Here is a 16,272-nt window from a genome sequence, read left to right as displayed (position 1 = left end):
AAGAAAGGATAAATATGAAAGTTCAACTTAAGCTACTGGAGATAGACATATATGGCACTAGTTGAGGATATAAAGAAAATGTTTTGTGAATATTTTGTCAGTGAATTTTGTGTAGGAGGGAAGAGAACAGCATTGAGCATGATAATGGAAAATAAGGAATATAAGACACAGCTAACAGTGATTAACTTGGTTGTTTTACAAGCATCTTCCAACAGGAGCAGTCCTGAATGAGCGAAAGGAAAAAAAAATAGTACCACTACATAAGGTGATGGGTCCCACATGTTATGTTATTAAGTATATTTCAGATGAGTGGGTGCAGAATACAAAACTGGATTTTTGTTATATTTATTATATTAGTACCACACATTAGAGGTTTTAGAACCTACGCACACTATGCGTGAGCAGGAAGGAAATTAGCACACAAAAAATTTATTAAAATCCTTTTTGAACAGCTGGAGGCTGTAGTCCTCGGAGAACAATTCATGTGTTAAGACTTAAGTGCTGGAGGAAACATGAGTTTCTTCCAGCACTTAGAGAAAGGATTAAAAATAATATTTAATTCTTCCAGTAAATCATCTTAGTCACTAAGACATCATCAGGGAGTGCAATATGATGCACAGTACAAACACACACAAACAAAGACAAGCAGCATAAAAACAAGTGAAACATATAGACAAAAGACTAGAGTCCTAACTAGGTGGGAAACATTCAATGGGTACATATTGGCAGCCTAGGATGTAAATTGGGATCTTGAAGTATTAGTGTTTCCCATATTTTGGGAAATTTTTAAGTTTTATGCAGCCATATTTATTCAAATTAGGCTGATTTCTGAGAGCAGCTATAGATTCTAAAAGCAGTCTTTCTCTTCTAAATTTACTGTGATGGAGCACAGTGGTCTTTTTCCAACTAATTCTATGAGCTATATTCAAAGCATAGTTTGCATGGCTTGATTAACCAAAATCATGACCACAAATGTATTTTTTTGGTTTTCTTCCATGTGGACGGTGGCTGATCTTTGTGTTTGTCCATAGCAAGCCAACTTGCAGGAACTGGAGATAAAGTGGATTAGTAAAGTGGATAAAGGTGGCTAATTTCAAGTGGGGGACTTGAAAGCTGTGCAGATGTATTTCTTTAAGATTCTGTCTTTTTTTTTTTTTTCTGAAGTGCATTGGACATAGGGCATGATGATAGCATTGTTAAAATCCTTCTGAAGAGAAGCATGAGGATTTGGGGAATGATCGATAATTTTTCTAATACTGTGGGGACTGTAGCCATTAGATAAGAAGGTATGGTGTATATGATTAAGTTCTGCTGCAAAAGAGGCCTCATCAGAACAAATTGAGCTCTATTGGTTAGTATTTTAATGATACCATATTGTTTGGGGGGGATGGAAAGTTTGTGAATGAATCTCTCTGTGTGAGGGTTTCTTGTACTGAAAAGGACAGGTTACCATTAGGCAGGTTTGTTACTAAGGTATATCTAGAAAGGCTAGATAGTTTCTTAGTTTCTTTTTAACAAGCATACCAACTAATAATTGGCAAAGGTATGATAGAAAAAATAAGGGTATGATAGTGAGTGTAAACAAAATGAAAGAGCATGTATTGTACGGAGATTCCCTAGTAAGAGGTGTGTTAGTTGAGAGTTTAACAAAATCGTACCAACCCGATGCAACCATAAAGGAAGTAAGTGAGTCAATTAGGATGCAAAAATAGCGGGTGAAGGAATTGATAGTGGTAGTGGGTACAAATGATTTGAAAGGAAATAAAAAGGCTATGAGTGAGAATGTGAAGGAAGTAGCAAAAGAAAAGAGTGAGAGAGTTAGGATGGTGAGTCTGGTGCCACGGCATGACAGTGAAGAGTATAGAAGGAGGGCCATAATTGCTAAAGACTTTATGCGTGAATTATGTTTGATGAGTGGTGTGGAATTTGTGGATGTGTGGAATGAGTTCAATGGGCGAAAGGATTTATATAAAATGGATGGATTACATCTGAATGGATTTGGTGTGCGGAGACTTGAAAAGGTGTTGTCGAATGTGGTGGAAATGAAGTTACAGAACCAGGGAAACTACAGTTATTAAGGGGGGGGGAGTATATTTGCAGATTTTAGGGAGACAGTTGAGTGTGTGAATGTGTGTGATATACCCAAGCAAGTAGGAAATACCATGAAACAGAATGGGATAGTTAGTATAAGGCATCAAAATAGGGATGGGACAAATCGGCTTCTTCAATTCATGTATACAAATGCCAGAAGTATTAGGAACAAGAGGGAAGAATTTTTGGCCTTGGTTGGCACTTCCAGACCACAGGTTATTGGCATTAGAGAAACATGGCTGACAGAAGATGACACAGCTAGTGGGATTGAATGTGAGGGGTATGGTGTGTTCAGGAGTGGCAGGGAGAATAAAATGGGGGGAGGAGTGCTATTGACGATAGCTGATGAGCTACAGCAAAGAAGAATAGAAGTGGAACTGCAGGATAGAGAAAAGAGCACATTTGAGGCTATTTGGTGTAAGATTGAAATTAGCAGAACTAAATATACAGTTGGGTGCTGCTATAGACCAGGTGATGGAATAGATGGTGGAGACAGTATGCATAAGTAAATAGAAGAAATGAGTGGAAGGAGGGTAATTATTATGGGAGATTTCAACTTTGGTAACATTGATTGGAAGGAGGAGAGAACACATGGAAGGAAGGAATTGGATTTTATGCAGTTATTAAGGGATAACTATCTGCGACAGCATGTAATAGAAAATACTAGGGGTCAGAGAGTGCTTGACATGGTAAATGCATCTGAGAATTTGACTGTAACGAATATGACCACGTTGCCACCAATTGGTGAGAGTGATCATAGGGTCACTTGGGAGGTGGCTAAAGATGTGGATTTTACAATTAAGACGGGGTACATGTGGAATTATTGGGCTGGTAAGTATGACAAGCTTAGGAGATTGATTGGTTCAGTGCCATGGCATGTACAACTGCAAGGGCTAGAAGTTGATAGTGCATGGGAGGTGGTAAAGAAGTGTTTGCATGAAGCAATGGCTGACTGTATACCTAGAGTCCGAATAATAAATCAAGTAGGGGTTAAATGGATGAATAACACCATTAAGCTTGAGCTGCAAAAAAAGAAACAACTATGGATGGAATTCAAGGAGAAAGGTGGCCTGCAGGCACATGAACGGTATAAAGCGCAGGCCAGAAGGGTAACGGTGCGGTAAGAAAAGCAAAAAAGGATTATAAAAGAACATTTTCCAGGATTCTCTTTAGCCTGCATTGGCCATGCAGGCTAAAGAGAATCCTAAACAGTTTTTGCAATATGTTGCAAGTAAAAGAAAAAATGTATATGGCAGAATGATTTTAAAGAACGCCGATGGTAGGGAGGTAACCGAATCAGCTGATATAGTTGAATTACTGAGCGAGCACTTTGCAAGAATATATCTTCCAGGGGTGGTGACATTGCAGAAATGAATGAACCAATAGATTATACGGGAATTGTGGTGAATGAAGTGGAGGTGAGTAGTCTATTGCAAAACCTAAATGTCAATACATATGTGGGATTGGATGGTATACCAGCTCATGTCATACGTGAAGCAGCTAAAGAATTGTCAGTACCCTTGACCGTTTTTGAGTCTCTGGTCTGGGTTAGTCCCGAGGGGTGGAAAGAGGGGAAAATAGTTCCACTGCAGAAAGGAGGTTCCAAGACTGCTGCTGTAAATTACCGACTGATTAGCATATCAGGAATTGTTGTCAAGGTCTTGGAGAAATTAGTCAAGAGAAGAATACAAGACTGGATAGAATGGGATACTGTATGGGGGACAACATGGTTTTGTGAAGGGTAGATCATGCCTCAGTAACTTGCTCATGTTTTATAACACAGTGACGGCTGAACTGGATAAGGGTAATGGGTTTACAGTGATTCTACTGGACCTTGCCAAGGCCTTTGACAGGATACCACATGTTACTATAATCAGTAAACTGGAGCAGATGGGGATGGATATAGGGTTGGTGAGATGGATAGGAGGGTGGTTGATGGAGAGATACCAGAGAGTGGTTTATTCAGGAATGGAGTCCAAAAGACGGCTTGTGACTAGTGGTGTGCTACAGGGTTCTGTTCTTGGACCACTACTTTTCGATTTGTTCATTAACGATATAGGAAAGGATCTGAGAGGAAGTGTTCCCTTGTTTGCTGATGATGCAAAGTTGGGTAGAGCAATTGTGAGTGCACAGGATGTCAAAATTTTGCAGGATGATTTGGATAGTTTGGAGGACTGGGCTAGGGAAAATGGATGTCAATTTAATGTGGCAAAGTGTAAGGTTATGCATTTTGGAGTGAAAGATTAGCAGCAGTATATCACATTGGTGGAACCGTACTCCAGGAGATTGATGAGGCCAGGGATTTGTAAGTGTTAGTGGATAGGGAGTTGAAGTTTAGTGGGCACATTGCAAAAGTGGCCAAAACAGCTCATCGAATCACTTGGTTGCTGAAAAATACTTTAACAAGCAGAGACAAACAAGTTATTGTTTCTCTATATCGAGACTTAATAAGACCCCATCTAGACTATTGATTATATGATTGAGACATTCAAATTACTGAAGGGTTTCTATAGGATTAATCTAGAAGATATTTTTGAGAATAGGATTGGTGGTGGGAGGACTAGGGGCTATATATGGAAGCTGGGCAAGAGTGTGGTTAGCAGGGGTGTTAGAATTAGGTTTTTTTCTTGGAGAGTGGTGAATGAGTGGAATAAGCTGCCAGAGTCTGTTGTGGGTGCTATGACCGTGAATGAGTTCAAGGCGAGGTATGATAGATACTGTGTGAATGTTGAATAGCTACTCTTGACATGATGTTAAGGCCTCCCTCGATGAGTCTGTCGACTCCTTGGAGTTGCCCGAGATAATAATAACAATAATAATAATAATAATAATAATAATAATAGTAAATTGAATTCTAGGTGAAGAATATTTAGGTGAGAGAGGAAAGAATTGAATGTGTCTGGGCCATGACGCTAAATAGAGAACACATCATCCACATATCTTAACCAGAGGAGTCAAGAGCTTGTTTTTCAAAATATTCCATAAAAAATTGGCAAGGAGGAAAGAGAGGGGAGAACCCATAGAGGTACCCTTAATTTTGTTTTTCCAAAAGAAATATCCAGAATAGACAGCAAAGGAAAAGAGATCTGTGATATCAGTAGGAAAAACATTTTTTTATAAGTTGTCATTTAAGGGAATGTTTGTAAACGGTGAGGTGATATGAAAGCTAACCAAAATATGTTTTTTTATATAATGCTAAATTCTCAAATAGAAGTTTTAAAAGGTGTAGAATTTTTATATAGGAATTTTTATATATATTAATCATTTCTCAGTGCTGTTTTACTCCATTAAGCCTCTAACATGAGTACTTGGAGAACACTTCATGAGGAAGACTGTCCAAAGAACAGAGGAAGACAGAATGAAAGAGGATAGGAGAATCCAGTTCACTGGGGTAGCAGTCGATGGACTGATAATTTAGGATGAATCAGGAATATTTCCAGATGGAAGCATTGATTTTCTATAGGATGGCACTGTTTTCAGTGCTTGCATTTTATAATAGGATGATATCTGTACTGGACAGAGGAGATGCATATATATGGTAATTTGAATAAATTATTCAAAGTGAAGTTGAGAAGGAATGAGAATGGATAATCAACTGAACAATATACATTCAGCCTTTCCTAACACAAATACATTTCATAATTAATAATGAGTGGTGATGATGGTCATGAGGAGAGAGAAGTAGATAAAGTAGTTGAGTTACTGAGTGACCACTTTGCAAGGCTATATCATCCTAGTGAAGTTACTGCTTTAACTTATGTGACAGACACTAATGTGGGAACAGAGGCGGAGGAATTGGAGGTTCTTAGGATATTTCAGAATCTCAATGTAAATACAGCTATGGAATTAGATGGGATATCAGCTAGGATTTTCTAAGAAGGTGAGGGAACTGGTAATGCCTTTGAGTAGGTGGTTTATTTCAAGTATCTCAGCTCTGGTAGAGTTCCAAAGGAGTGGAAAGAGGTTAAAATAATTCCATTACATAAGGGAGGTTCTAAGACTGTAGTAGCAAATTATAGACCAATCGGTATCTCAGGAGTGGGGTGAAAGTGCTAGAAAAATTGGTAAAAAAGAAAATTCAAGAATTCTTCTTCTTCCTTTTTCCCCTCTTTTATCTTGCAATGTCGAGGGTTTTCTATTCATTTAACTTATTTAACCTCAACCATACACAAGGATAAGGTGGTTAGCCCTATGCTTCCTGGTGTATCTTATATCTGTGGAAGTGTTGAGTTCTCGAGACCGGTTTGCCTGCTTGCGGGATAAAAACCCCTGATAAACTGGGGAGAAAAACCCTGCTGTTCATGCCCAAAACCAGCCAACTTGGCTATGTCTGAGAAAGATCCTCCTCATGTCAACGATGGGAATCGAACCCAGGATACTCCTTTCCCAGGCATATGGTTGCAAAGCGCATAGCCACTTGGCTAACTGCACGGACCAAATCAAGAATTCAAAATTCAAGAATGAGTAGATAAAAATATGATACTGTATGAGGGTCAACATGACTTTGTGAAGGGTCGGTCATGACACAGTAATTTACTAACTTTTTATAATAAAGTAGCAGCTGAGGTGGATAAAGGATATGGCTACATGATGATTTTGCTGGATTTTGCAAAGGCATTTGACAGAATATCAAAAACAGAAAGATTACCAAAACAAGCCTTCAAATACAAGCCATTAGGAAAAAGAAAACCAGGACGTCCTCTTAAATGATTCAACAATGACTTCTAAGGACGGAACAGGCCATGCTAGGCATAAATCCTTGAAACGCATGATGATGATGATGATTTGACAGAATATCACATGGAACTCTGTTACGTAAATTAGAACAAATGGGGATGGGTAATATGGATAAGAGCATGACTGCTGGACAGATATCAAAATGTTGTACATGGAGGGACAGAATTGAGGCGAAAACATGTGACTAGTGGTGTTCCACAAGATTCAGTTGAGACTGTTGTTTAATTTGTATATAAATGATATAGGAAATAATCAGAAAGGAAATATTCAGTTGTTTGCTAATGATGCGAAATTAGGTAGAGTAATAGTTAATAAAGGTGATGTGGAGAGTTTGCAGGATGATTTCAACAGGCTGTCAGTATGGGCAAAAGATAATGGGTATCAATTTAATGTGGAGAATGTAAAGTTATGCATTTTGGGATAAATAGGTTATAAGCCATGTATCACATTGATCCCAGTGTACTTCAGGAAATATATGAAGCTAGAGATTTTGGGGTGGTGGTAGAAAGAGTTAAAGTTTAGAGGACATATTGCTAAGGTTGCTAAGGTAGTCCATAAGATTACTTGGCTATTGAAGAACACATTAACAAGTAGAGATAAGGAAGTTGTCATTCCTCTTTATAAGGCCTTGATATGCCCACTAGATTACTCTGTCCCCTGGGTTTCTTGGGGATAATGAAGCGGTGAAGAGGATTCAGAGGCAAGTGACCAAGATGGTGAGTGGGCTGTGGAATGTTCCCTATGAGGATCGATTGAAAGTGTGTGGATTGCAGAAGTTGGATGATAGGAGAAAAAGAAGGGATATGATAGAAACATTTAAGTTGCTTAAAGGATTTTATAGGATAGATGCAGAGGAAATGTTTCAGTACTTGGCTAGAGGAACCAGAACAAAGGGCCATCCCTGGAAGTTGAATAAACATTTGGTTAGTAAGGGTGTGAGGACTAGATTTTTTGCTTGGAGACTTGTAAATGAGTGGAATGGTTGTCAGAGTCGGTTGTGAATGCTTTGTCTGTTAATGGGTTCAAGGAGAGGTATGATAGATTGTGTGGATAGATTGGTTCTCCTGTGATGAGTCTTCGGACTCCATGGAGGTGCCCATATAATAATAATCATGATAATAATAAACATTCTTTCTTTTACTTGCAGCATATCAAAAGAATTGTTTGGGATTATCTTTAGCCTGCATTGCTAATTTACTTTCATACTGTGCTTTTGCATTTCTTACCATCACCCTTCTGGCCTGTGCTTTATACTGCTCGTGTACCGGCTGACCACCTTTCTCCTTGAATTCCCTCCACAATTGTTTCTTTTTTTTTTTTGGCTCCAGCTTAATGAAGATATTCATACTTCTATTACATCTATTACTTCCCTCAAACACTCCTTTACCACTTCCCATGCACTATGAACATCCAATTTCATTCCTTGCAGTTTCACATGCCTTGGCACTGATCCAAGCAATCTCTTAAATTTGTCATACTAACCAGCCCTGTAATGCTACATACATCCCATCTTAATTCCACACATTTAGCCACCTCCCAAGTCAAGACCATATGATTACTCTCACCAATTGGCAGCAATGTGGTAATATTCGTTATTGACAAATTCTCAGATGCAGTTACTAGATTGAGCACTCATGAACCGTATATTCCATCACATGCTGTCTCGGATAATAATTCCTTAGTAACTGCATAAATTCCATTTCCTCTCCTCCTTCCAATCTACGTTCCCATAGTTGAAATCCCCCATAGCAATTACCCACCCTCCATTCATTGAGTCTATTTGCCAATGTATACTATCCCCCATCTTTTCCATTCCCTGGTCTATAGCAGCATCCAACTGTATATTTTGTTCTGCTGTCCTCAATCTCACACTAGATAGCCTCAAATGTGCTATTTTCACATTGGTGAAAATAGCACAGAACATGATATAGTTAAGAGGATAGAATGTAAAGGATATAATGTGTTCAGGAAGGATAGAGAAAAGAATGGGAGATTGTAGTTTATCGGCTATCATCAACAACACTCCTCATTCTTTTCTCTATCCTCCCTGAACACACTATAACCTTGACATTCTATCCTATTAACTATATCATCTTCTGTCAGCTATGTCTCACTAATGCCAATAACCCTTGGCCAGGATGAACTAATCAGTGCCAAAATTCCGCCTGCTTGTTCCAAATGCTCCAGGCATTAATGTACATAAAGTGCAAAAGCCCCTTATGCTCACTAATATCCTGACATTTTATACTAACTATCCCATTCTGGTTTGTTACCAGTGGTACTAACTTAGGTATATTATACACATTCTTACACTCGACTGCCTCACTGATGTCTGCATATCTGGTTAACAGTTTTCCCTCCCCTCCTAAAAGCTCTAGTTTCCCTGCACATCCAATTTCCCTTCATTCAACAGCACTGTTCCATACTCTGAATGCCAAATCCATTCAGATACAAATCACCCTTCTTATAAGTCCTTTTGCCTGTCAAACTCACATCACATCACTCCTGCATAACCTACATATCGAGTAATTTGCTACTATGGCCTTCTTTCTTGGCTCTATTCTGTCATACTGTGGCAACAGACTCACTATTTTAATTCTCTTTTCTTTTGCTACTTCCAGTAATTCTTTCATGTCCTCTCTCATGCCATAATTTTCTCCTTTCAAATCATTTGTTCCAGCCAAAACAATCATCTCTTATGAGAAACGTTCGGTAGGTAAAATTCCTCTAATAATCTCGCATTCATTTTTGTTTCCCTATTTTATATTCTATATTGTATCTTCTATATTCTTTTCAAAATCTTCCCATGACCTTTGTTTAGATACTTTTACACACTGCTTATATTGTTTTCACATTTTTTTCTGTATTTGCTGAAAGCACATACTGATTTGATTGTCAAGAATATGATTTCTTTCTTGTTTTTCAGACCTGTCTCTTGAACTTCTTGAGTCTCCCCCTAAAGTCCTGATTTTTCTATTCTTGCAGAAAACTTCACCACGTGCCTTTCTTACTGAATCAGTTAATATTTGCTTCATATTTTGTCAATGAGTTTGTAACATGTAGTTCATGGTTTAATACTATTTCAATTTTTCTTGAATAATATTTGTATATGTGAGTCTATAATCCACCACTGCAAAATTCTTGACTTTAATTCTTATTAAAACTTTCATAAATATTTTGTTTTCTGTATAATACAAATTTTTAACCTGCTCAAAAGTAAATGATGATTAATACCTGTTTCACATCCCCTTTATATTCTTATATTCTGAACCAACATGAAGCTATCACTGTCAACATTAACACAGTTAATAAGACTTTTCTCATTTTTGTATGTTCTCTCTGTGAATTTATGCACATCTTTATGTAAGAACACTGTGATAGTAATAACTAGTCCTTGTCTTGAATAGAGATCCATTGTGAACTTAGCATTATTATTAACTTTGCTCTTTTCTCATAATTTTCCCCAAACATTTCTATGGGATTAATTTCATTCATTCATACTCTACTGTTTAGATCTTCAAGGGGAACCTTTTTTTTTTCTTGTCAGCTGCCTTCTCTAAAGACTTGAAAAATTTTTTTGCTTTCTCATAACAGAACCTTTTGTCAAACTACAGACATAAGTCATATTGTGCAATTTCCCATTCTGTCTTTTGCATTTGCCCACATCACTTTACTTGAAACTAGCTGTCATTCAAGAAGTTTATCTTTGTGTTATCTTTAAATACTACATCTGGTCCTCCTGTTCCTCGATCACTATTGCACAAATATAGCATCTTATAGTTATTACTTAGCAGTATCTCACCTGTTAAGTCTTCTTCTTTTTGGTAACATCAGTTATGTCAAGATGGTATTTCTCTGATTTCTCTGCAAGCTCCAACTGTTTTCTGCTGATGCCTCAATTCCACAAGTAGAAAATTCAGGATTTTAAGTAACAGCAACAATGTTCTTCAGCATGTCATCAGAAACTCTGTACTATCCTGAGCTCTAAAAAAAAATGTGAATCGAGTAATGTCATTTAAAATCTGTTGGTGATTTGTTCTTAAACAGCAGGCTGAATGATCAAGAGATTCAAACTGATATTACTAGAGACAGTTTTATTAAGTAATTCACCAAATCCAGCACTTTTATGTTCCAAAAAAATGTCTTGGTTTACAATCAGGAATCAGGAACTGAGAACTCTAGCTAATTACATCCCAAAGTTAGGGCTCAGACTTTCTTCAAAGTTACCTTTAAAGAAGTTCTATAACTGGAAAGAAATTCTATATCTATAATCTAATGTGTTTTATTGATGCCTTTTTTAAACTATTATAATCATTTTCAATATTTTTACATAGGAGGAATCTAGAGTCTTCCAGTCATTATCCCATAATAATGTATAAAAAAAATAATAAGAAGAAAGATGATAACTTTCTGCATATTGTTTATAATATAGTTTTTATATGATTATTATTATTATATGATCATTATTATGCTATTATCATTGTATTATTATTATTATTATTATTATTATTATTATTCTAATTTGAATGCAATTGATGTTGATATTTAGTGAAGAAAGCATGTTTAGAGATAATAATAATTAACTAAATTATTTAGCATTATTATGCCAATAGTTTGCCTTGGTCAACAAAGCATTTTCATGGGTGCAAAGAAATACACTAAGCACATGCAAGCAGATACATCAGTAGGAAGGCAAACACAGACTGATTGCAAAAGGCAGGCTCCTACAGTCTTAACTGATACTCTCTATGGATGCAAGAATGGAATCTTGCTGAAGGTCTCAAATGATAGTCTACCAGATTTTTGGTAATGTGATGTAGCTGAATTTGTTTAGGTTTGTAGAATGTTGTAGTGCGCTGATGGATTCCAGAAATAGACTCTCTGAGTTATATCTGCTTCTGTACAAAAGGAAAGTTCCCCCACTAACCCATTGGATCACCAGATTCAATTGAAGGAATGGCATGGTCTGCCATCCCAGAATGGCTGTAGTGCAGATGATGGACAGTTTCTGTTTTATTCTGGATAGATATTAGCACTTCCAGTTGGTCTAAAATATAGGTATGTAAATTTCACACATTCTTAAATGATATAACACACAAACCTCCTTCAGGCCATACCAAAAAATAACTATCCTTATCTTGTGGTGAGCAGATAAGGATAGCTATTTTTTGGTATGACCTGAAGGATGTTTGTGTGTTATATCATTTAAGAATGTGTGAAATTTCTGAGGTGCCACAGATATAGGAAATAGTAATGAATTTTCTGTGTTTTGAGTTTTTTTTTTTGGGGGGGGGGGGGAGATTGTAGAGAGCTCTGTTGATTCTGTGAAAGACAAAGTCATTGGCTACAAAAGAGTCCTAAATGTGATTCATTTTGGTGGAAAGGTTAACGTGGTCTGAGGGGATGGTTCCAGCTATATTTGCTAAGGTTTTGATAACACCATGCTGTTGGGAACAAGGGGAGGTAGTATGATGAATGTACCTTCCAATTTGGGGAGGTCGTTTGTAAACTAAAAAGAATAAAGATTTGTTGGATAGGTGACTAGAATGTCAAGGAAGGGCAGACAGTTATTGCTTTCCTTTTCAATGGCAAAATAGATCCTTAGGTGTTGTTGGCTGTTGAGGTGGGCTAAAAACTTCCCAACATATTCCTGCAATGTGGGCAAATGAAACACACACACATATTGTAAATGCAGCACAGCCATACTGTGGGATTGAGAGAGGCAGAGCTTAGGGCCATATTTTCAAAATGTTCCATGAAAAAATTGGCAAGGTTGGGAGAGAGAGAGAGAGAAGCCCATAGCTGTGCCTTCAATTTGCTTGTAGGTTTTCCCTTGGCAAGTAAAATAGCCAGAATGCATGGCAAAGGTTTATGTTGGGTAGGGGTCAGAGTGGCAGTTAACATCTATGCTAATAATAATAATAATAATAATATAAAAAACATATTAAACCAGCATTCCCAAATGGTGGATCAGAAAAAACCCTGCTACCTCGTATGAGAGTCCCGAAAGCTAAATGCCGGGTTGCCTAAAAAACTCTTGAAAACCTAGGTTTTCGTTTGGGTTTTTTTTTTTTTTTTCACGAAACTCTAAAATAAAAGTAAATAGCATTTAATCGGGACTAATGAATAAATTATTTAATTAACAGAGACGTAAAACGTACTCCATCTACATCTGTGTCACCATTTCGCAGTATCTTTGTTGGCCATAAAAATTTTAGTGGGTCACGAAGATGAAGTATTAAAATAACCAGGCCACGGAAAAAAAAGTTTGGGAAACCTTGTATTAAACAGTATGAAGAAATGTAATTATCTTTCTTCATACTGTTTAATGTTTTGTTTAATATATTATTATTATTACTACTAGTAGTAGTAGTTCATTCATTCATTTCGTATGGTGATTCAATGGTCATGAGCTCCTTTTACGGGGAGGTACTTCACCACTTCAGTCCCCCCCCCCCCCTATTTTTATCCAGGCTCGGGACTGGCATAGCTGACAATTCAGACCTATGGCTGGAGGGATTGTCTTAAGTATTCCTGACTGCATCCATGTGTGTGTGTGTTCATGGGGCCGGTTTGCCTGCTTGTGGGATGAAAAACCCCAGATAAACTGGGGGAAAAACCCTGCTGTCCATGCCCAAGACCGGCTAACTTGGCTATGGCTGAGGAAGATCCTTAAGCTCCTCACGTCATCAACAGGAATCGAACCTAGGACACTCCTTCCCCAGGCATATAGTTGTGAAGCGCATAGCCACTAGGCTAACCGCGCAGACACTAGTAGTAGTATAGTATGGGATAATGACTGGAACACTCTTGATTCCTCTGGTGTAAAAATACTGAGTGTTATAATTATTATTATTATTTTCTTTCCTTATACTTCTACTAGGATGCAGGCTCTTTCAACAATTATTATTATTTCGTGACACCTCCAAGGAGTCTGAGGACTCATCGAGGGAGGACACCCATAACTCTCCATCTCCACCACTCCTTCCACAAACAACACTGAATCTGTACTATTATCATCTACTGCCCACCACCACCACCATTAGTATTTTTGTCTGTAAATTGCATGTGTTCTGAAGGGGCGAGTTGTCTGTATGTGGGATGAAAAATCCGAGTTTCCAAGAGAAAAACCCTGCTGCAGCATACGAGATCAACTAACTCACCTTCAACTGAAAAAGCCCATATAAGGATTCCTCCCATCCTGACGGAAATCGAACTTAGATCTTTTTCCAATCGAAGGGTGCAATATACCATCATTCTTCCAATTGAGCTATGGAGGCAAAAATTAAAACTCAAAGAAGAGTATTACCTAACATTTCCCAGTACTTTCTAACTGTAGCACATTACTGTATTATACTTTGTTTACGATACAATACAATATTGAACAGAATTGTTGCTGTTTACTTGCACAGTATGTGACTTACTACTACTCATATTATTATGGTCATTTCATTAACATATTCACCAAATACTACCTCACTCCAGCAACCTATGGACCAGGGTGTTAATTCTGCCTTCAAGGCATATTATTTAAGAAATACTTTCACTCAGGATATTAATACTACTGACTGTGAGAGAAACTTGAAAAACTTTTGGAAGTTTCTGAGAGAAGAACCCACTGTACAAAGAATGTAGATGAAAAATGGAGTGAGGCAAAAGTCAAGTGTATATGTGTTAAAGAAGCTGCTGAAAACTATATGTTCATACATTCACAGGTTTCAACAAAGCCTTACAAGAGACTGGTGACAACATAGTGCTGCTGGATAAAGAGTTGGAATTGGAAGTTGACAATGAAGGTGAAGAGTAGTTGGTGGAAGGTCTGTAAGCACTCTCAAATGAAGACTTTATATGGAAATAAGCATAGAATATTTCAGAAGAAGAAGAAGAATATGAAAAAAAAAATTAACAGAGAGATTGTTTGAAGAAATGGACTGCAACTGCTTGCTACAGAGAAATTTATGCCAAAAAGAAAAGAAAACACAAACTGTGTAGACTAACAAAGATGTAACATACAAATTTTTAAACAGGTTCTCTACTGCTGTCACATCACAGTTGGAAGATGAGCTTAGACTTTTTACAAATTATGCATGTATAGCCATCCTCAGAATGCTTGGTTGCAATTCCTGAATTTGAAGAATTTGTTGATGACCTAGCCTCCCCTGCATCCTCTGATGAATTGTCCAATTAATAAAGCAGCAATTTTGAACAATTACACTTACTTCATTGTTTCCAACTGATTTTGCTGTAAGTGCAGAGCACTGCACACTCATGTTTCATTATTTATACAGTACTGTATACACTAATTTTATGTTATAATTTGTGCACTATATTAGTTCACTATAAACAAGGAGTAAAATTAGTTAAAAATATAACAAAATAGACTGACTGACACATTTTACCATTCAAACATGTTAATTATTAACATGCCTGTATTAACATACTGTGTGTATGTGTATATATATGTGACGATCAGCTTTTACTCGGTTGTTATACATTTGAAAAAAATAGATTTAATGACTCCAAGACCGAGATAGCATATAAAGATTTTAATGATAAATACTACTAGTTTCGGCATATAGCAGCCTTCTTCAGGTATTTATAAAGGAAAGGAATACTAATAAACATTGAATTATTTAAACAAACTGGAAATTACAGGTACAAATTGCCTCACATAATCGATACATAAAAACGTTGTATTTTTCAAGTTGTTCCAACTGGCGTGCCATTGTTTGTTGCAATTGTGCATGCAAGTTCACGTGAACGCCAATATTGAATTGAAACTTAAGGTTGTGATGAGTAGGTTTTGGATGGCTGATTAGAGAGCGGATTTTTGGAAGTCCTTAAAAAATATAATATCAGGACCTTCTTCACCACACTTCCAAAAATCCGCTCTCTAATCAGCCATCCAAAACCTACTCATCACAACCTTAAGTACCCTGGAGTATATAAATTGTGGTGTGATTGCAATATCCCATACTTTGGTCAAACTAACAAATCTATTGAACAACGCATAGAAGAGCATAAGAGAGACATCTCATACAAAGGATCTCATGCAACTGCGTTATCCAATCATGTTCTTTTTTCAAATAATCCTAATGATGACCAACAAAGCCACTCTGTATGCTGGAATAGATCAGAAAATATTTTTCGCTGTGAAGATGAGTTTGAAAGGAAAATCGTAGAATCAAGGGAAATCCTACTGAACCCAATCCACTTAAATAATAATTTAAGTTATAACATCCCAGATAGCCATGCTGCAGTTATTCAACATTGGCGTTCACGTGAACTTGCACGCACAATTGCAACAAACAATGGCACGCCAGTTGGAACAACTTGAAAAATACAACGTTTTTATGTATCGATTATGTGAGGCAATTTGTACCTGTAATTTCCAGTTTGTTTAAATAATTCAATGTTTATTAGTATTCCTTTCCTTTATAAATA

At 37.1% G+C, this 16,272-nt stretch overlaps 1 protein-coding gene across 2 annotated transcripts in view; it reads right to left on the bottom strand.

Moving 5' to 3' along the window:
- v (Tryptophan 2,3-dioxygenase vermilion) overlaps positions 1-16,272 on the bottom strand; it is a 243,195-nt gene that overhangs the window by 19,997 nt on the left and 206,926 nt on the right. The window contains exon 13 of one of the 2 annotated variants that reach the window (XR_016549167.1): positions 10,631-10,812. The exons of the other annotated variant lie outside the window; for it this stretch is intronic. The gene's annotated coding sequence lies outside the window, so the exon portion shown is untranslated. The remainder of the gene's footprint in view (positions 1-10,630; positions 10,813-16,272) is intronic. 2 annotated transcript variants of the gene reach the window in all.

This window comes from Typopeltis vanoorti, chromosome 12 (assembly GCF_054136105.1).
Source record: "Typopeltis vanoorti isolate ZY-2024b chromosome 12, IOZ_Tvanoo_1.0, whole genome shotgun sequence".
NCBI classification, from domain to species: domain Eukaryota; kingdom Metazoa; phylum Arthropoda; class Arachnida; order Uropygi; family Thelyphonidae; genus Typopeltis; species Typopeltis vanoorti.
Note: the sequence above shows the minus strand (reverse complement) of the source record. Positions and strands in the feature narration are given on the sequence as shown.